The 23,716-nt window shown below is 34.8% G+C and overlaps 2 long non-coding RNA genes across 2 annotated transcripts in view; both read left to right on the top strand.

The window, feature by feature from the left end:
- The window catches only part of LOC306665050, a 506,589-nt gene that overhangs the window by 168,559 nt on the left and 314,314 nt on the right, over window positions 1-23,716 (top strand). The window lies entirely within an intron of this gene.
- LOC306665046 lies at window positions 309-10,361 on the top strand. The gene is made up of 3 exons (XR_013764902.1): window positions 309-1,205; window positions 2,632-2,685; window positions 10,079-10,361. It is a non-coding gene; the product is annotated as an uncharacterized lncRNA (long non-coding RNA).

The following is a 23,716-nucleotide window of genomic DNA, read 5'->3' as shown; positions in this document are numbered from 1 at the left end:
TTAGCAGAATCAGGCTTGGCTGAGCCATGGAATACTGAGGTCTGACTCCCAGGAACTGGTGGTCATGAGAGACTGTTTCAGATAGCCTGGGGTAGGTGACTCTGTAGAGAGGTGGCTCACCGCCTGAGGAAATGCTAATTCTTTAAGGAAACAGCTTCCCTAACTCCACCCCATCCTGTTCCTCACAGAAGAAACCCCCTCCCTGTCCCCCTTTACCTGTGCAACCATAAATAAAGGAGAGATGGACTTCTCCATCTTGTTCTGAGGTCTGATCACACCCTCTTCCATTTAAAAAGATTATTGACTCTGTTTTTATTTAATTAGATAAGTTTCTTAGTGATTAATCAGTAGCCAGCACCGTTCTGACAGAAATCCTTTCCCTCATTCATGCTGGACGTGGTAAATTCCCCCACACACCCTTTTTTTCCTACACATTCCCAGTTCTTTTCAATTTTTATTTTAAAACAGAGTCTCACTAAATTGCTGAGGTTGGCCTCAAACCTGCTATCTTCCTGTCTCAGCCTCCCCAGCAGTTAGGATTATAGGGATGTAACACCGAATCTAGGTATTTTCTTATGTTTTTATGTTAAAAGCAGATGTTGTTTATTTTCAATCTTCTTTTCAAACAGATATATTTAAATTAATGTTTCTTCTCGGTCTTGCTTCAGCCATACCCACAAGTTGTATTATGTAGTATTTTAATTCCATATTGATTTTTGCTTTAATATAACAATTATTATATGTACCTAATTTCTTTGTCTATGAAATTTTGTTTTTTGAGGAGTTGAATTTCTTGTAAATTTTGATGCATAAGGAAGTGCAGCCTATATAATATCACCTTTATGGAATTTGCTGATGTTTTCATTGTGGTCTAGGCATGGTAAATTTTTGTGGCTGTAGCCTGTGTGTTTGAAAATGATATGTAGTTTTCTGTGCATGGTACAACTTCTTGGTATAGCTATTCAGTCAGGCTTATTATGTGCATTACACAGTTCTTGTCTATCCTTCCCTACTTGTTGGTGGTTTCTTGGTTGGTTTCTGAGAGGGATGTTCAGCTTATGCATTTTTTTTTCTGCAGAGTTTCCCATGATTGCTCTACAAAGCCCCCTGTGTAGTGCCCCAGTTAACCATATTGTTGTCCTAGATTCTGTGATCTCTGGTGTCTATTACTGAAAGCACGAAGCATCCTGTTACCTCTCAGCTTCGTAAGCAAACTTTCTCTTACACATTCTGTATTTGCTTTTGTCTTTTTAACTTGATCTACTCTTTCAAAATTTCTTTTTGTGTTTAGTTCTCTGAGAATTCTCTTTCGTGTTTTAGAGCACTGAGCATTTAGAATGTTCTTTCTAACTCCTATGAGGATTTGGTGGTAGAAGGGGGAAGACAGTTGAAAGCATGATCATTTCCAGCCTTTAAGATTAAACTTGAACCAGGCACAATGGTGCATCCTGTAATTCCAGTCGCTCGGGAGGCTGAGGCAGGAGGATCACAAGTTCAAAACCAGCCTTGGCAATTTAGCAAGTCTCTAAGCAACTTAAGGAGACCCTGTATCAAAAGAAAAAGTAGGGGCTGAGGATATAGCTCAGTTGGTTGAGTGCTTGCCTTGCAAGCACAAGGTCCTGGGTTCAAATCCCCAGCACTGCAGAAAAAAAAAAAGTTGCAGATGTGACTCAGTGGTTAAATGCCCCTGGGTTCAATCCCTGGTACCAGAAAAAAAAAAAAAAAAAAAAAAAAAAAAGCAAAATTGAGTTACTCTAAATGCCTCTGATGGTCTTTCTCTTCCACTCCCCCAACCTCCCTTCTGATCTCAGATCTGCCTGCCCTGATCCTGACGTTACAACCCACCAGTCTTGTTTCAGTTTCTCATTGCCGAAAACTGTTTCCTGACACCATTCACACATCAGTTTTCTCTGCCTCAAATTGCCAATTTCTTCATGGTTTACCTGTTAATCATACTTCCCTTTCAGAAATTATATTATATTTAATTTACTCAGACTCTTTTTCGACAATCTGAACCAACCACCAAGCATTTCAGATCTACTTTCTTGCAATACTTGTATGTTTTTGAGCACAGCATACTTTATAATCATGTACTTATTCATCTAGTTATTCACGTATTTATTCTTTCTTCCAAATTAGTTTCCTAATTGGACAGAGCCTGTCTGTTCCTCACTGTGCCAATACAGTACCAAGAGCATTGTCAGTGTTAAAAGCACACTTTTCGAGTGAGGTAACAATACTGGCCCTGTATAATTATACATTCCATGTCTAGGTTAAGAGATCCAAGGAAAATGATGAGGCTAAAATTCCAGATAAACAAGGCACCTTGATTTTAAAGAATTCTATCCTGAGAATTTAGAAAAATCCTAAGAGTTACATGCTATAAAGTGCCAGGCATTTTGTATTAATTATAGTTAATCTTTACAATAATACTGAGCTTTACAGGTTATGAATAAACTCAGGATTAGGGAAGTCAAGAAATTTACCCAAGATCAAGGTATTAATAATAGCTTAGTCAAGATCCAAAACCAGATGTGCTTGTTTCCCAAACCTCCCCTTTCTTTATGCCACTGTGCTGTATCTTATGCAATATTTATTGATATAAGACACACTATCAATTCTATTTTGCAGGTAATTTTTTTAAGGAAATTAAAGTGACATTTCCAGCTTTGAACTTGATTTCAAGTAAGACAAACAAAAAATCTGATTAACAATTCACATTGTTTTTCCAATTTACACAACTGAAGAAATATCAAATATCATCTTATACTAAATCTTTAGATTCTGTGGACTGAACAAATTTTATTGAGTTCGAATTATCACTGTAAATAATCATGACCACAAGAAATGATGAGTATGTGAGTGCCAGTTTCTATTTCTTCATTAAGGTTGTATGGATGGGTTCTGTTTAATATTTTCCTCAGTCCAGTTCTGCTATACATTACAGAAACATTTCAAGTCACTTTGGGATATTCAATAATTTCACATAAAGTTGACAAAAACATCTGGATGTTTGATCAAACATCTGGATGATTGATTAAATCTGTGACTAATCCACTGGAATATGTGTGCACTATAAAATCACACAAAAAGTGATCATTGCCTTACTGTGCAAGACAGAAATGGGAAAATCAACATTTCCCTTTAAGACCTTTCTTCACCTGCATAATAATCAAAATGTGTCTCACAGGGACATAAGCATTGTGTGTGTTACATTCCTATCATCCCTAGAGGGATGGTGTTTGTTTAGTTTCTGTGGCTGGATATTAAAACAAAAATGAAGAGAACAACTTGGAAAGATTTTTATAAAAACAATAGACTCATTCCACCCTTATTACAACATTATTTTTATTTAGCCAGTTTTTTAATAAGTAGTTTTGCAATAGAAGCAATAAAGAAATGATATAAAAACCTAGAACCCACTAGATTATAAACATTTAGAAAGAACAATCAAAGCAAATTTAATGCATCAGTACAAAATATATCTGCATAAGACAAAGTTCAATGGTAAACCCATGAAATAAATACATAGCAGGAGATAATTGAACCATATCTCAATTACTAAAATAATATATCGACAAAAAACTCTCAAGAATTAGTAGTTGTCTTGAACTTAATGATTTCCCACATATTGAATTAAAATGACATATATTTTGTTTATCAAAATTACCAATTTATAAAAGATATAAAAAGCAAAAGCCTTTGACATACAGAAAATGTTCAAAACTACTAGAAAGAACATAATTCATTGTTCCATTTTCAGCATTCAGAATAGGCATGGATTTTATAAATATTCGCTTAATGAGGATCCAGTATCTAAGGGTCAGATTTTCCAGAGAGAGAAACATGGAAGGAAATGAGACAGAAGACCACCAGGAGAAAGTACAAGGGATGAACTATGAGGAGAACAAGGTCTGGTTTTGTAGTGTGAGGGGAATATAGAGGAAAAGGCACTGCCTTTGTCTTGGCTGACTCGAGCATTTGACCGACTCATTCTAACTGCCTTGAAATCCCACTTTCCATCTCCATGCTCAATGTCATGAACCACGAAGGTCTTTAATAACCAGCCTTCTTCAGTTTCACCCTCAGTGTGCCTGCCTCTGACCACGTGCACCAACTTTTACCCCTCTCCTCTTTCCTTTTGCTTTAGATCACACAACAATGCAATGATTTTTCTTTATCCATTTCTCCTCTCACTCTTTCTCTTTCAATGCCTTCTCTTTTTTCTTCCATGTCCTCTCCCAAACATCCCCCAAGAAGTTTTATACTAAATAAATGAAATACTATGTAGGAAACAGCAAACCTAATGAATAACACATAATGTCATCACATTATGATAAACACTGAAGCTCTCTTTTCTGCCTTTGCCTGTTTCTCAGTGATGTCATCAATACCCATGACTTTAACAATCCCTTCCACATAGACAAGCTTTAAATTTCTTTATGATGAGATGATTTATTTTGATCATTTTATAGACATCAGAACTGCCTTTCATTCTTTGTCCTACTTGTGAAGTCACTGGATGCTAAAGCATCCATCTTCACAATTTGCATAACATTTATGGTCTCTTTTGAATTCTTATTCTCACCTTGCTTGTTCATGACAATGAGAATTCAAATTTATGGGTAATATATCATTCACTGAACAACTTCTCAGTCCAAATCAATGCTTTTACCATTGTATTGTCACTAGGATTACATTAATCTTCCTATAAATGTGTATGGAACATTTCTTTGATTATGCCAAATTTTAAAAATACAAATCTCCTAAGTAAAACTTAATACCTTGCATAGAATTTATCACCTTATGTTTATAGACTCAAAAAGTTTTCGTGATTTAAATCTTCAACCTGAGTTTTAACAAAGCTACATTATATTAAGGGCTCTCTACTTACATGTTATTCTTTCTCGCTTGGTCTTTTCATCTATATGATATCTCCACCAACCCCCAGTCTTCACTGATTAACTTTGAACTATAATTCAAGGATCACTGTATGAAACATCTTCTCCATTGATTGACTCTATTTAATTTTGGTCTTCATAACAGGAAATGTATATAAAACAGCTTTTTGTTGTTCACAGCATCTATCACAAAGTTTTGTACCTTGTAGACGATGAATAGGTGTATAATGTTACATGTATGATTTTGGGGTGCTTTTTATCACATGTGCTATAGAATGAAGCAGGATTTTTCCTCTGGATCCCAGGCTTCATTTCCCGTAGTTGGGAGGAATATTCTAAAAATAGCTAGAAGAAAGAGAAATGCTCCTATTTGGACTGTCAGTTTTGAATACAGCAGGTAGATGTATCTTCCAGATAGAAATATAAAGTGACAAATAGCTGTGGTCAGAATGAGTCATGCCCAGAGACCTAATCTGAGTGATCATAAATACATTTCAGCAGCATCAGCAACAACCACTGAAGCCGATTCAAGCAAAATATGATAGGTTTTATACCCAAAAAGGATTGTTATTTGTGATTGTAAATAAAAAGCAATAAGCAAAGCAAAAACACCTAAAGAGGCACCCTGTTACAATTTGGATCTGGAACGTTGCCCAAAGGTCATGTGTTGAAGTCTTGGTTCCCAACGTAGCAACATTCAGAGTGGGCTCTTCAGGAAGGTGAATTGGATCATGAGCTTTAACCTCATCAGTGGATCAATCCACTGATGGGTTCATAATTTGACAGAATTATTAGGTGTTGATAAAAACTGTAGGAGGTAGGGCCTAGATTGAGAAAGTAGGTCATTGGAGTTGATTTCCTAGAGGGTATATCTTATCCCTCAGCCCTTTCTTCTTCTCACCCCCTTCCTGATCTCCATGAGGTGAGCTCTGTTTTGCCATGTGTTCCCTGGTGTTCTGCCTTACCTCAGGTCAGTAGCAATGGAGCCTGAAACTGAACAAATATATATTTCCTCATTTAAGTTGATTTTCTCAGGTACGTTGGCAGTATGTTGTCATAGTGATGAAAAGCTGACTAAAACACACACACACACACACACACACACGCAGGAGAAATGGTCAGAAGGAAGAAAAAGAACACTTCATGCTGTCGATGGCTTCTTCACCAGTAGACAGGGTTGAGGTACAAAGTGCATTTTCAACTTCAGCAGACGCTAAAAAGGCCTTAAATTTTCATATCAGTCTTTTAAGAAGAGATTGACTAATACAGGCCTAATTTTTCCTTCATATTTGGAGATGAATAAGACACAGTACAGAGGAGAAAGAAGGTTTTCTTTTCTGGCACTGAATACAAATGCATTCACTAGTTTCTGCTAATAATCTGGAGGAAGTATATCTACTTGCTCTTATCTTGGTGGCAAGAGACTTTATGAGGTGATTGATATGAACCTCAGAATCTTTTTAACCATTAATTTTCTCTAAATCCTTCCTTTTTTTTTTTTTTATTTTTGTTTTTCCTTCTTGAGTATTTGGTCCCTGAGCAGGTCTATAGAAAGAACAGCTCAAGGAGAAGAGCTTCCTGAATATGAGCTTTGGGGAAGAGGGTTCTCGGAGCAAATCCTTGTCCCCTCACAAGAGTAATAAGAAAAATAATTATAAACAAAACTAAAACCAAATATAAACAAAGTGACAGCAGGTTCTCTTTGTTGACCACTTTCTCTGCATTAGCCACCAGGTGAGAATACACATTATGTTCTCATTTACTCTTCAACGCAGGCCTGTGAGAGAGATTTTATAAATGCATCATGTCAATTCAGCTCCAAAAATGCCTTGGTCGCAATTTACGTGTCTGTAAAGCCTGAGTGCTTCATCCCTTTTCTTTGCCCCCTAACTCTACAAAGCTGCCTCTTCGTTAACTTCTTGGAATTTCAAAAACATTGGAAAACAGTGTCGTACCTTATCTCCTTCTGATCCTTAATTCTATATATGGGATTTAAATTTCAGATTGTTACTCCATATTAGAGAATTTCTCAACTCTTTATTCCACTCTGTACTGTCTGTACTGTTTAAACCTAGATTATATTTTACACTGATAAACAATAGCAGGTAAAGTGAACATCAAATTATTGGCTCAAAAAAATTTCTTAAGTGAAATTTTTGAGCACTTGCATATACTTAATCAGAACTTGCAAGGACCATAGAATATTAAAATGAACTAAAAAATTCATAGATTGAGAGCAAAAATTTATTTTTGAAAAGGATAAAGATGACTAGTGAAATTTAATCAATACTATAATTTGAATTCTAAAAATTATTAAGACTGTGTGATGGTTACTTTTGTATGTTAACTTGTCTGGGCTATGATGCCCAGATATTTGGCCAAATATTATACTGGGTGTGTCTGTGCTGGTGTTTTGGGGTGAGATTTACATTTAAATCAGGGGACTTTCAGTTAAATAGATTGCACTCTATAACATAGCTAGGCTTTACCTTGTCAACTGAATGAAACAAAAAGTCAGCCTCCCCCAGAGAAGAGGAAACTCTCCAGAGATTGCCTCTGGAGTTCGTCTGTAACATTGACTCTTCTTGGTTCCATAGCACATTGCCTTTGAACTCGAACTAGAACACTTTCCTGGATCTCTTGTTCTGCCTAGCCACCCCTTCCCCATCCAGTGACCCAATAGCTCTCTCTCTTCCTCTCATTCATACACCACACACATACACACACACACACGCACGCACGCACGCACGCACACACACACACACACACTATTGTTTTATTTCTCTGAAAACTTTGGTTAGCGAGGCTGTGAGAGCAACATCATTCCACACTTTAGGAACATTTTCATTGATTATTTTGAAATTTAGACATGAAAAGACTCACTGAATTATAAATCTACCTGAATAAACTTTAATTCTGAAACAATATAAAGGGCTAATAAATTTAAATATTTTACTTATTTAAAGAACATTCACATAGTTTAAGTTACCCAAATTTTGATTCTGGTCATGAAGTTTCCATCAATACAAAAAAGGTGATTTTTATACCTCTGCCATCTGCCATCTGCCACTACCATGTTGTGAGATGAAAGGTTTTTATAGATGGATCTCTATCACGATTTCAGAATAGTCATCATTTAAAACTCTCAGTTAAGAATCTGGTAAAGCTAGACTTTAAATTATACTATAGTATAGCTATAGCAACAGAAATGGCATGTTATTGGCACCAAAACAGACATGAAGACCAATGGTACAGAATACAAGACTCAGAGACAAACAAACCCACATAAATACAGTTAGCTCGTATTAGACAAAGATGCCATAAACATACTTTGGAAAAAAGATAGTCTCTTTAACAAATGGTGCTGGGAAAACTGAAATCCATATGAAGCAAAATGAAATTAGACACCTATCTCTCACCCTGCACAAAACTTAAATCAAAATGAATCAAAGACCTAGGCATTAGACCAGAGACCCTGCACCTACTGAAAAGCTTCTTCACAGCAAAGGAAACAATCAAGAATGTGAAGAGAGAGTCTACAGAGTGGGAGAAAATCTTTGCCTCCTGTACCTCAGATAGAGCATTGATCTCCTGGATATATAAAGAAAAAACTCTTGACCCAAAAAAAAAAAAAAAAAAAAAAAAATGAACCAATCAATAAATGGGCAAAGGAACTGAACAGGCATTTCACAGAAGAAAAAATACAAATGGACAAAAAATATATGAAAAAATGTTCAACATCTTTAGCAATTAGAGAAATTCAAATTAATACTACACTAAGATTCCTTCTCACTCCAGTCAGAATGGCATAGTATAGTGACCCAGCCACATCAATGTTTATAGCAGTTCAATTCACAATACCTAAGCTATGGAACCAACCTAGATGCCCTTCAACAGATGAATGGGTAAAGAAAATGTAGTACATACACCCAGTGGAACATACTCAGTCATAAAAAAGAATGAAATTATGGCATTTGCTGGTAAATGGTTGGAACTGGAGACCATCTCACTAAGTTAAATAAGTCAGTCCCCAAAACCAAAGGCTGAATGTTCTCTCTGATATGTGGATGCTAACTCACAATAACTGGGGAGGAGGGAAGAATAGAAGTTCCTGGGTTAGACAAAGGGGAATGAAGAGAAGGGAGGAGGGATAGGAATAGGAAAGACAGTAGAATGACTTGGACATAAATTTTCTATGTTCATATATGAATACACAACCAGTGTAACACCATATCATGTACAATCACAAAAAATGGGAAGTTATACTCCATGTATGCATGATATGTCAAAATACTTTCTACTGTCATGTATAACTAAAAAGAACAAATTTTAAAAATTAAAAAAAAAGAATGTGGTAAAGCTACTACCACTTATAAGTCCTATTAAAGTTACATTTGCATTAGTGAACTAAAATTTCTTACTATGAAAGGATTTGTGAAAAGGTTTTATTGGAAGGTTTTCATCAAATAAAATTATTTGATGTCTTCTCTAATACTTTGTCTTTTATTTTTCTAATTGTAATTTTATGACATAAATAAAAAGGCAATGATTTTTTTAAAGACAGAATCAATATATATTCTTCAAACTTCTTCAATCTGGTCTATTCTTGTCAGTCACATAAATATTAGTTTCTACATAATATGTGAAAAATGATTGGAATTGCTGCTGTCCAAAAAAAAAAAAAAAAAGTTTTTTTTTTCCTAAAGGCATTACTCACTGAATCATGTAAAACAAAAAAAGTATAAAAAAGTTAGTATAATTCTGGCCACCACATTGTATTTAGGTGACTATGAGGTTTTGTGCCAGTGAGTACTTATGTTTCAGACTTTATAAGCTTCTAGATGCAGCTGCCTCATTACAATGAACAAGGAGAGGCAAGGGTGGATCCATGGAGATCATTTTGAAAGTCATTGTAATGATCCAGGTGAGAGATGATAATCTGAATCAGGGTAGTGTCCATGCTAATGGAGAAAAGTGGAAAGATTAAGGAAATACTTAGGAGTTAGAATCAGTGGGATTTCTGATTGATTGGTTGATTTGATGTAAGGAGTGATGAAGACAATGGGGGTAAGTCTCTGGCAGGAGTGACGAATTGATAACAGTCCCATGAAGAGATCTGTGCTACCCAAGATTGTTGTACACGAGCACATTAGTCCTCACCTTCTTCATCTCCACAGTGTAGTGGTGGCCGTCAAAGAAACCAAAGAGCACAAGAAGACTCTCAGCTCTTTCACATTTTCTCCTGTGATCAAATTGGAGTAAGAAGAGTTGTCTCCTTCACCAAGACCCACAGGTTTTCCCAGAATTCTGAATCATGTTGAAGAAATACCCTTTACGACTATCAAATGTAACCTTAGAGACAACCATATTGTGGCTTCCATAACTAATCTTTATTTTACTTAAGTGAGAGCTTGCTCTTCAATCACTCCTACCAACCCCATTAAAATTTGTTTTGCTATATTTTGTTTGTGTTCAATTAAGCAAATTGAGGAATCCTTGAACCCTTGGCTGATTTTCTTTTCAGGAATAACTGATATACCTGCCAGGCAGTAAAGAAGTAGAGTAGAGCACTCTTTTGAGATGGAAGGGATCTTGGAAACTACTCAATCTGTCCCTTATTTTACAGGCAGAAAAACCACACCCTAGAAGTTTCCATGGACTGGAACTGGGAAAGTATAATAGGAAGAATGCAAATGAAGACCACTAGAAACATAAATGCAAATAAATAATAAATCAGATCAGTTATTTTTACCTTAACAACTACATTATTTCACCAAAATTAATATTCCATCAGTTGTTAGGCATGACCAAAATCACTGAGACAACAACTGTAAGACACATCCCAATTTTAGATTTGTTAAATATGAGCTCTGATAGCAAAGTTTCCAACCTATGATAAGCTTCCAAATACTATGGAAGATGAGGACATTTCTACTCTTGTTTTTTAAAGTCGAAAACTTTTTAAGTATTAAGGTACATTATCAGAAGTTATATGTAACTCAAGTCTTTAAATTTCTTATTTTGCCTGTATTATAGAAAAATGGACTCACAATTCTTTGGGCTCTATTAGAATTTTAGTGACAGGAAAAAATATGATGTATGGTTATTTATTTGCATTCAATGACTATAAACGTTTATGTATTTTGGAAAGGGTCGCAAAACAAGAACTTCTGCCTTCTGCTTTATTTCAAAGCTTCCAGAATCAGTTGCAACAATTCTAAGAGATTCTGGAAATACTCAGATGGTACAAAATGCACACTTATTTTTTTGAAAACATCCTTAAGACATGAGTCATTAGATGAATTTCTTGTACTAAGTAAATTTACTGAATTATTATTAAGTAATAAAATATTAAGCCAAAATGAATAATGAAAGCACATGCTCCAAATCAGAGCAAGGAAGAAATAAGAAGGTACGGTGCATGAACACGCAAATATTATTCAGCCTTCTTAAGTCTAAATTTCTTTCTTTCTTTTTTATTTATTTATTTTTGGAGGTTACATTCTTGCATGGTTTGCATGGAGTAACTTTTGGGGGGGTATAATCAGAAATTCAGCACTAAAATCTACCTTTCTGCCACAGGGCATGGCTTAGTCCTAAGAAGTATGATGCAATATCAAAGCATATGTTTTGCTTTGAGTTGCCAAATTGTTTGGAATCTTCTCCCAATAGGCTTCATATGGTTAGGAAAAGCACAATTCAGATTTGTCATGAGAGATTGTCATATGTTCTGCTCACCACATTGTGTCTAGGTGGCCTTTGGGTTTCAATGCTGGGAAACACACTTCTTATATTTCAGAATTTAAGAGCTCTTGGAAATAGCGACCTCACTACATTCTTGAGAAAAATATGTTATACATGTGCTCAGAAAATGACAAAGATTAATACAGACTCAAGATATTTTTTAAGACAAGGGGTTTAATGTAGAAAATATTGAGATAGTCTTAGAAGATTCCATACTGCCCACATTCTTATAAAAAGCTTCTATATTGTAAACAAGATAAAACAAAACAGAACGGTTCCTAAGGAAATATTCTGCTTTCAGTTTCCTTGTCTCATAAATTTTATTTTATTAAAGTTTCATTAAAGACCCTGAATTTGCTAGGCCTTTTTATTAAATATTTATTTGAGATATGCTGTTAATGTCTATCACTGGATTTTATTGGGTCTCACATTAAAATCATTATACTTTTTATGAGCACAGATGAAATATTATTTGTGATAATTTATCACAAACCTTTAGCAATTTATGGACATGGAGAGAGTATCAAATGATATCAGAAATGGAGTTTTCTTTCATGCCTATAAGTCCTTTTTCCCTTCAGTTTCAGGGGAGAAAAATTAGGATGATTTGCTTAGAGTAAGAAAAACTAGACCAAACAGAAGGAGCTGGTGCAGCTTTGCTGGTAGCTTGTCCATTTGAAAATCTTTTTATTTAGGATGGGCAACATATACCAAGGCCAAAATCCATCAAACTGACTTAACTCTGCAACAGTTAACCAGAACAGCTCCCTAATTTTGGAGTGGGGTTCTGGGGAGCAATACCTTGCATGATCTCTAGCATTGAAGAACTGTCATCCAACAATTTCATTCTTTTTTCCTTGTCCTCCTCTGGGATCATTGCAAGTGATTTCCAGATGGGAGGAGAGAAAGGAAAGGGAAGACACTGGGAAATAAAACTGTCCGAATTAGGTTACGTGAATGTACCAACATGTAAAAGTAAAGGCCACTATTATGTTCAATTATAATCTGAAAAATGGTGTAATAAGACAGACATTCTTACTCCATGTACATGTATGATTACACAAATGGTATGAATCTACATTGTGCACAATCATAGAAATGAAATGATGGACCCCATTTGTGTACAATGAATCAAAATGCAGTCTGTAAAAAAAAAAAAGTCAAAAACAAAAATCTTCAAAAAAAGAAAGAAAAGAATAAGATAAGTGATTTCCATAACTTCACAGTAACCTGAAGCTTCAGGAAAAGCCTTTTTTAAATAGTTTATGCCTACATATCATATATTTACCTATCCCTTAATTTTTTGTCTTATGAAAACATGTATTTCTTTTGAAAAAAATCTTGTAAACCAAACCGGGTGTGGTGACACATGCCTATAATTCCAGTGGTTCGAGGCCAGCCTCAGCAATTTAGAAAGACCCTGTCTCAAAATAAAACAAAAAGGGGTGGGGATGTGGCTCAGTGGTTAAGCATCCCGGGGTTTAATTCCCAGTACCAAAACAAACAATCAAGAAGTCTTTTAAACTGTCTTTTTTTTTTTTTAACCTAACATCGAGATTGACCATGCAATCATTACTTCTAGTCACCAGTAGCACAAATTCATAATGAATTTGAATTTGAGTTTTAAATACTAAAGAATCATGCCCCAAATGACTGTGCTACTAAAGGATTTATGGACTTGCATCTGTGTGTGTGCTTTTGTGCATATCTACAAGTGTGCACAGATTTGTGTATCTTTGGGTCTATACAGGATTTCAGTAACCCCATGAGTCAGTATTTCTACAATCTTATTTCAGAAGTGCTAATCTCTTACTGTAGCAATGTGTGCTAAAAATGACAGCACTTTAGTCAATTTCTGACCCCTGACAAACTCCATTTTCAACCTGTTATGGTTTCCCAGGGATGCTGATAATATGTAATTTCATTTATTCGACTTATTAACTAAGTTTAAAAAACAATGGCAACTCTGCAGGGAGTTTAGTTAGTGAACTGTGTGAAAATAGTGCTGTGTTCTTCCTTCCCTGGTAGAGCAAGAGAAAGAGTTTCAACTTTTGCTTTTAGAGACCTGAGTGGGATTCAGGGATAGGATACCCTTTGATTTACTTCACTAGCAGCCATGCTGAGAGTTTCCAAGTCATTCATATGTATACAGACCAAAACCAGATCAAGATGAAAAAAAGCAAATGAGGGTGTGGAATCCTGGAGCACCCATCCATCAGAGGGTGTGTGGGAGGGACAGAAATATTCTAGAGAAGTTCCTCTCTTTGACAAGCTGAGGGAGTGCTTCATTGAATTCTTTGGTCCACTGGTGTTGATAAACCTGTGGGCTTCTGGGAACAGCCTAAGAGAGGACAATGAGAAAGCTGACCACCTGCAAAACTACTCAGGTGCCTTTAACTAATGGGACTCGAGAACCAACTGGCAGGGCTGGGGCTCTAGCTCAGTGGCAGAGCACTTAACAGGCATGTGTGAGGCACTGGGTCAGACCTTTAGCACCACAAAAAAAATAAACAAATAAAGGCATTCTGTCCATCTACAACTACAAATAAATAAATAAATAAATAAGTAAGTAAATAAATAAATAAATAAATAAATAAATAAATAAAAATCTTAAAAAAAAATAACAGGCAAACTTTATGGCACTTTCACAGTCACTAGTCAAATTTAGACTCATTCTTCCTCATCTTTGGAGCCCTGTGGTTCTTGCCAAATAAAAATATTTGAATGAATATTCATCACTGACATTTTAAGATATTCCATAAAATACCAAAGCAACAGGACTTCAAGCCAATATTCCTGTCTATTTCATACCACCAATCTCAGCTGTTAGCTAGGGTTGGTAGTATAAAGATGTGAGCTAAAAGTCTTTTATGCCAATGTGTATATGTGCGTGAGGATTAAAGAGTAGAGGTGGTGGACAGGTGTGGAATATCCATTCAGTAGGTTAATTACTTTAGGATTTTCAAATGGTTAGACTTAATTTACCTGGCTATTACAATTAACCAGTAAGGAAGGGGTGAGATTCTCCTTCCCATTGAAGGGAACCTAGGTCACTAAGTTAAGAAATAAATTTCCTATTTTACGTTGGGCTTATCCTAAATGCAGCTCTATTTTACTCTACAAGAGTGGGCCAGTGCTGAGCACAGGGAGTTAACAGCATATGAAGCTGATAGGTGGCAGTTCCAGTGAGCAAGGTTCAGCCACCCCAAGGAAGGCTAAACCACAGGAGTCTTTTGACCTTGCACCTTAGATCACCTTGGATACCAGTAGAGTATTGCCACATGGCAACACATTGCTTCTCCTTTCATGTTCTGGACTAATGCTTCTAAAGAAATTTAATGATTTGGGTACAGAATTATTACTACCAGCTTCATCTTGAGTACCCACAATGCAGGCTACTTCATCCTCAGGATTTTGGATACTGGAGCTTTGTTCTCATGGAACTTATTAAGGGGCATAGGACATGATGAAAATAAAGATTGAGACACAGCTACAAGAACAATACAACACTTTTAGCCCCATGCAAAGTATATAATAGACTTGAAACTGGGAGGAAAAATATTTGTTGAAATAATTTTGCTAAAATGTATACTTCTAGACATATGCATAGGCAATAAATGAAGAAGATAAAAGTAATAGTATAAAAATTGCTTTAATATATAGAAAGGGTCCTTAAGTTTTTAAAAAATTCTTAATGAGACACTCTCGTATCTTAGCTCATAAAGACATTCAACATATACGTAGAGAAATATAAGATTTTTACAGCAAATGTTCACATACAAAAATGTTTAACAAATTAAGTGTTCTATTAGAATTCTACAGATCTTTGTTTTTTTTTTTTTTTTTTTTTTAGCTTTTGTGAGTGACTGAAAGGATAACTTTGACCAATGAGGTGATCCAGGAAGGCTAATAAGGAAAAGTCATAAATTAATTAGATTTCTTGGCATACAGTTGATAGTTTATTTTGCAAACTTGTGACTTAAGCCAAGTATCTCTATTGGATAAATATCTCACTGTTTATTTCAAAAATTTCCCCAAATGATTCCAGAATAGTTTTCTTTTAACAGTAAAAGTAGTAGTTAAATTTCATATCCTCTGTATCACACTGAGAATAATTTACGGCTAGACATCCCATATTTCAAGTCAAGTTCCTTCCAGACACATCTGTGCGCCAAATGAAAATGCAAAGCATTTCATTGTATAGTGTTTCATTTGATTGGGGAGTAAATTGAAAATGTATCCCTAACAGTTTATTTTTCTGTTCACATTTAAATATGTGATATGGAATGTGGAAGGAAGTTCCAGCTTGATAGTGTCTTAATTATAACCAACTTGTCAAAAGCAATGATTTATATATCTAAAAATAGACAGCCATCACTACTTCAACTACTTGATATAATATTTTGAATGTTTATCTTAAAAATAAATACTCCGTCTACATAAGCATGTCAATTACCCTTGCCGTTGAGTACAGAAATTGCAAATTTTTTCTTCATACCCTTATATTTACTATTACAAAAGCAAAAAAGATTGCTGAGAAAGCTTAATCTATTGAGTCTTGAAATCCACCAGAACAGAACAATTATAAGATAATGAAAAATTGCATTGAGGAAAGAAAAGAAAAAAAGTTTATTGCCTGTTTTAGAATTCAATTCAAAATGGGTAGAAATAAATGAAATATTTTATTGTTTCAAAAAGTTATAGAATCACAGGAGTGGTAAAGGTAGCATAGAACAGTACTTAGTACACACTTTGCATTCAGTTTCCCTCAATGGTTCTGTCTTATACAATTGTAGTGCAATATCAAAACCAGGAAGATCAACATTAGTACAATGTGTGTGTAGTTCTATGACATTGTATCATTTGTGTAGATTCCTGTAATGACCAATATAATCAAGATACAGAACTATTCCTTTACCACTAAAATCTCTTTCCATTTTTCTATGTATGTGTGTGTGTAATTTACAGATGGTAATTATAGCATTTTAATTTATGTACATAATGGCATTTTGATATATGGATAATGATCACATCATTGGCATATCTCTCACAGGAGACATATGCCATTTCTATGTGTTGGGAACATCAAACGTTCTCTTTATTAGCTATTTTGAAATACTAATTATTGTCAACCATAGTTATCTTACACTTATAAAAGATTAGAAGTTATTCCATCCATCTACATCCCTGTACCCACTAATTATCCTCTCTCTACCCACCCATACACACCTCTCCCAGGCTCTGTAACCACTATTCTTTACTTCTTTGAGATCAGCTTTAGTTTCCATATGTAAGTGTGAACAGGCACTATTTGTCTTTCTGTACCTCACTTGTTTTGCTTAATATAATATCTTCCACTTCTTTTTCCTCTTGCTACCCTTTTATAGTATCATCACCAGCACCACCCCCATCACCATCTGTAACCTCTGGAACCACTAATTTTTTCTCCCTCTCTATAATTTTGTCATCTCAAGAATGTTTTATAAACAGAATCATACAGGCAACGGGATGTCCTTGAGATTCATCTAAGTTGCTACATGTGTGGACATTTCATCCCTTTTTATTGGAATAAACATCCAGCAGCATCAGGGCTGGGGCCATATGATAGGGGTAGGTTTACTTTTTTAAGAATCTGTTGACCTGTCTTCAGAGTGGCTGTACCATTCTCAGGATTTACTAGCAAGGTATGAGAGATCCAGTTTCCCTGTGTCCTCACCTGTATCTGGTACTACCACTTTGGTTGTTTTTGGTTGGTCTATTGAGTGTGATGATGGCTCAAGATGGTCTCAGATTGCATCTCCCTAATGCCAACGATTTTAAACATCTTTTCAGGTTCTTATTGTCATCTTTATGTTGTCTTCAAAAAGACTATGTCTTCTCATTTTAACTATATTCATAGGTACCAAGTGATTTTACAGAACACCAAGTGATTTCTTCAAGTAGTAAGAGCATTTATTAATCAAATGTTAGTTTTCCTACAGAGGGTCTTTAGCAAGGTAACCCTAGGAATTGTACAGAATAAAATTGCAATGCATATAATGGTCCATAGTTAATGATTATGAGGAAAGTTTAAGAAACACTTTCAAATAGCAAAAAGTACAAATAATATAAGCTCCTCAAATGAAACAAAATGAAATAAAAAAAATTAAACACAACTTTTTCCAAATAATTTAAAACAAGATTATAATTGTAATAGAATACAATGGAAAGGCTTATAATAATATTTTTTTCTGGGAAAAATCTGTACAGAATAATATCATGAAATGAATATGCTCATAAGTAAGATAACTATTTAAGCACATTTCTCTATATAAGATTAATTGTTCAAGTGACTTTCCTTTATTCTCCTTTTCACTTTTTGTTCATAACACAAAGAGAACTACTGATTCAAAATACAATATAAGTAGACTTATAACAGGGGAATCAAATGTTGATATGACAATAATTAAAACTGTATTTTGAAATCAGCTGATAATTCTCCTGAATAAATGACTTAATTTACATGAACTTATTCATTAATTTATCCAACTGATATTTATAAAGCACTCATGTATCTTTACTAAGCTTGCACTGTGTAAGACCTTTGGAATTCATGACACATAAAATATATTTGGTGCTTTTAAGAGACTTAAAATACAGTAGTTAGAGACAAAATTGAAAAAAGCTTAAGTTGCACTAATGCTTCCTTGAAATTTTTAAAGAGAAAGAATGGTATGATTCAGGATGGTTAACTCTCTGAACTGTTCTAAATATTTTCTTGATGATTCAAATTCATGAATAAAAAACAGAAACATAAGAGAAAGATGAAAAGATGGTAGCGGAAAGCAAGGGTCTATACATAATAGTTACTAACTACATATTGTTCATTTTGCTGTATCTGTTTCTCCAAATGAGACAATGTGCTTTTGGCTAATGAAAATGCTTGTTTATCTGTTCTGTACTATATGCATTTGCATATCTTTGTTACTTAATAATTAACTGTGTGTATAGATACTATATATGTGTGTACAGATATATATTTGTGGGCCTGATATGATTGGCATATTAGAATTCAGAAAGGCATGGTGGAGAGTCATCTACCCAAAATCTGATGTCTTTCTCAGGTCCCAAGGAAGAAAAAAACACTTGTGTAAAATAATAACGCTCCCTAAAAACCTGTTGGAATTTTACAGGGAAGGAATGAAAAGAATTGTTTTGAATTTCACTCAGGGCTGAATACAAGAACATGAAGAAAAGATGTGATTTGGATAGAAGATTTCATGAGTGTTTCAAATTTGAAAGGGGCAAATGAAGTGTGTTAAAAATATCCACTTCTCTGAAAAATATATAAAATAGAGTTTTCCTTTTAAAGAACCAGGAAGATGAACTAGATTTTTTTCTCAAGGTCACTCTAACCTCAGAAATCTATGTGTTCTCCTATGTGAAAACAAGCCACCTCCTCTCCTACCCCCATCCTGATCAGGTGAGGTAATTGGCATTCTATGTGAGTCTTCCTTAACAGTAATACCATAATAAACAGTGCCATCTACTGACTAACTTTCACTATCAACTACATCTCCCAAGTAAATATTGATGAGATAGTAAATTCTACATTGATATTTGTTACAGGTTGATTGGAGACATGTGTCATGCTTCCTCAAAGCTATAGGGAATATAGATATCATCTGTTTTGATCTTCTTGGTTTTTTAACAAATGAAGCGATTGAGATCCAAAAAGATGGATCAATTTGTCCCAAATTTTGACATAGTATTTTTCAGTGAGTACCATTGTGAACTGAACCCTGGGAACAGGAGGAAATTTAACACTTAGGAGATGGAAATCAATCTTCAAAGTTATCCAACCATTGGGGAAAAAAGTCTGACAGACATGATTAATGAAAAAAGTATGAAATCCATATAGCAAAGCAAGCTAGCAAACTGCTAATCAAAAGTTTGGGGGAAAGAAAATGCACATATTGAGCTTAAGAAAAAGAATGAAAAAGAAAATAATAAGTTAAGGCGATTTTGCTCTTTCCTTTTTAGCATCAGAGGATTACAACTATTTATGATTTCTTGGAAGCCAGATTAGTCCCCACAAAAGCATCAGCTATAAAATGCATTTATTTTGCTTTAAGAGACATCATGTCAATACCAGCTTACAGCATGAAAATTGAAACAAGTATAACCATATTATATAATTGTGAAATTAATGCATTTAGGATGAGCAAAGTAGAGTCTGCTCATCAATATGTTCCTATATTTTAAATATCAAAAATTTAAAAATATTAAGCCATGTTTAGTTTCTATTTGTATCCAAGACATGACTTATTTGTCTAAATAGCAGACCACATCTAAATATTACATTCAAGTAGGTTCATAGTTGTAGCATTCACAGCATTTTAGTATAGGGCCTTGTTTCTGCAAGGGGCTTAAAAATATTTGTGGAATGGAATATTGTTAAAAGGCTACTGTATCTTCTCATTTAAGCTAATAAATTATTAAACTGTTTATTCTAATAGGCCTAGGATTTTGATATTGTTGTTGTTACTGTTGTTGTTTAGGCCTATGCAACTTTTAAATAACATATATTGTCATATTAGAAAACATACACCCAATTAAGGAACTCGGGGTTAACCAAGAATCAAATGAATCATGTTAGAGAAATATTTCCAAGAATTATACTCCAATTTTACCATATTTCCCATCTTTAAATTTAGAAGAAACTAAAAACACTGAAAACCCAGGTTTAACCATAATTTGAGACCATGCAAGCACACAGGGTTTCAGAAAGCCACATTCTCTGATCCCCATATCCCCAACACCTTCCACTGAGTCAAACTAGAGTTTTCTGAGGAACCAGAATCTACCAGAACTAAGATGCCAATTGTCATAACAACAAAAGCACTGGGGAAATGTGCTTTCATAAGGGTCACACTGCCTTGCAGGAGGTACGTGGCACTGAAAGTGGTTTTGGAACTAAAGACAGGGACTCAAGCTGAGAGCACATTGTGAGTCCTCACGAAGATGTCCTCTTGGCACAGGATCATGACAGAGCTTAGAAATGCTGACTGCAACACTGGAGCAAATCCTCAACCCACAGGGCCATTCGACAGAACACACAGATCCTTGTTCTCTATACATGTATATTGGGGTTTGGATAAGATTTCAAAATAATTCACACTCAGCATCTTCTGTTTCCAGGATCTTATTTGATGATCCCCCTCCTTTTCCATTGTTTTGATCAGAAGATTGGGAAGCATGACTGTTTTTCTACTTCACTTTCTTTTTCATCTCGGGATTAATTTTATGCTTTATTTATTTTGCTGGTGAATTTATGTTTTTAAAATCCCATGTATGCAGAAATTTTTGATCCATTTAAATGATATTCATTTGCAGGTGACAGAAAAAATCATTATGAAGCAGCATGAACACATTCCCTCTTCTCCCTGCTTTCTATTACAATGAACTTCAATCCTTGGATACTTCAAACTGAAAGATGTTAACTATGGGGTTGACCAACATCTGTAGGTTAGTTATAAAGTGCTTCATATACATGTTGCAGTTAATAAACTGACTTTGGATTTGATCAGTTTTGAATTTAAGGGAAGTGGGGATGTAGCATAGTGTTAGAGCACTTGCCCACCATACCTGAGAACCTAGTTTGATTCCCAGAAACACACACACACACACACACACACACACACACACACAAATAAATTTAAAGGAGAAAGGACTTATGCATGTTTGTATACATGTATGTATAGAAGAGAAGAAAAAGTGAGACAGAAGCATATACATCTTTATAGAAACAATTTTAATATCTAATGAAGAATATTCACTGTGAAAAGGTATACAAAGTTCAACCTATTAACTTCTTGTTTTTATTTTAAGTATAGATAGGTTATAAGGGAATTTAGTACGAAATGCATTACAGACAAACATCACGGCTTTGTTTACTCATATAGTTTTACATAGAAGTCCATCTTTAAATTCAACTAATAGAGTCCTAATACATAGACAGAAGAGTTTTCCACTATTAAAACCTAAAGTTGTTTTTCTTTTAATAATGAATGAAAACTTAGAAAATGTTAGGCAATATTCTGATCCTTTAGTGAAATATTTATGGAAGAGTGTACCTATGTCTTTGTATGGACAATAATAATACCAACTGTTCATTTCTGTAGGTCACAATTGCTTCAGGTTTAAAATAACATTGAGGTAGCAAGAAAAATTGTATTTCTCCTTTTTCATTCTATTATCCCTAAAAGATGAATCCAAAGTCAAATCTATTGAGACAGTCTGGTGTAACTTTGTATGTGTGAAAATTCTCTGGGAATGAAAGATGGGAATCTAAATATGCTTCCTCTGCCTTATGAAATAACTTATATTATCTATAATTATCCAGGGCTATTCTTCAAGTTAGCAAATACATTTCATGAAGGTAATTCAAAGGAAGTTCAAATATGTACATTAAATTTTTACTACTTATTTTTGTGTGCCATATAATAACTCTACCCAGTTAACTAAGGAGTAGACAGCAAAACTCTAAAAACCATATTCTCCACTCGATTAATATATTTTCTCCATTAGGGGGAGAATATCTTGAAAGTTATTAAAAATCACCAATGAGAACCGGCACCTAACTATGATCATAAACCAGTCCTGTGAATCTTAAGATTAGTTTTAATTCACATGGATTTGGGGAAAGAAAAACCCCTGTCCTGCCCTGTCCTGAGGGGTAAAGAATAGGAACAGTCCCCGATATAGCCACTCCAGTTCCTTAAAGTCCAATCCATGGACCTCCCTATGCATCTAGGTCTGCCCACCACTGAACTGATCTCAACCAAGATTGACCAGGAGAAATACAATTTTTCTTGCTACCTCAATGTTATTTTAAACCTGAAGCAATTGTGACCTACAGAAATGAACAGTTGGTATTATTATTGTCCATACAATGACATAGGTACACTCTTCCAGATATTAATTAGCAGTTTCTTCAATCCTACCAACTAGAGCTTGGAAGTAAGTCAATTTTCAATCCTTAGAATCCAGTGACCTGTTCAGAATTATGCTCCAACATGCTGTCCCCCTGTTTCCCTTCATGTGGACACACCTGTGTTTCCAAGTACATCTGGGATAAAGGGAAATCAGAGGTGTGCTAAGGAAACCCATACAGGGGATATTGATGTGATGTCCTTCAGGACAGGGTATCAGCTTAAGTTTTTGCCTCCCTAATTTCTTACCTTTCCCATCTAAAAGAGGTGAGCTTGAAGACTTGCCTGTGTCTTGACATTTTCCCTTCTTCAGGGGTTCTGTTTCACATATTTCTCATTACAATGGAAGATCTTTTATAAATAGGATGAACAGACAATTTAATATATTTTCAGGCAACTTTTGAAAGTAAAAGGGAAAGGTTTTAACAATGACTTTAGGATAATAGGCACAAATCAGGACTGCATGAGAAAATTAGGCTATATGGACACATCAGTTATAAGCCTCTAGGGTTTTAGGAAAGAAAAAAAAGACAATAGTTGGGTCCAATTATCCTTGATAAACACTTTCCTTTTTTTTTGTTTCTTGTCTTTCATTTCAAATGTTCCCTGACAAAGGGATCATCTCAGTTTTGTAATCAAACCACCAAACATTGACCACAAATACACTGGCACACACTCTTACACACAGGAAGAAGAACTCGTAGGAATGAGTGAGCAATTGAGTAACTGCTGGTTTGTCAAAGACATGGCTATTTCAAATATTGATCTTCAGAAATATATTTACCTAAAGTTTATGTGCAACTGCTTATTGTAATCTGAGAGTGTTCCTGTGTTCACTCAGGTGAAATGTCTTATGCAAACTAAGAAATGATTAGCATAGAACCATCATTATTATCACACAGAATTTTTAAAATTTTATCATGAATGTATTTCAAATATTAATTTTCAACTCTACTAAGTTTCCCATTCTAATTTTTAAGGAGCAGGTTTGAAAACGTGTATATATTTTCCATTGTGATTTTTTTTCCCCTTTAGTTTCTAATGGTTAGTTGCTGCATATCCTTTGTAGATATTTAATAAGTACTTTTACTATTTTTA

Source organism: Sciurus vulgaris (genome assembly GCF_902686455.1).
Source record: "Sciurus vulgaris genome assembly, chromosome: 7".
Lineage (NCBI taxonomy): Eukaryota > Metazoa > Chordata > Mammalia > Rodentia > Sciuridae > Sciurus > Sciurus vulgaris.
Note: the sequence above shows the minus strand (reverse complement) of the source record. Positions and strands in the feature narration are given on the sequence as shown.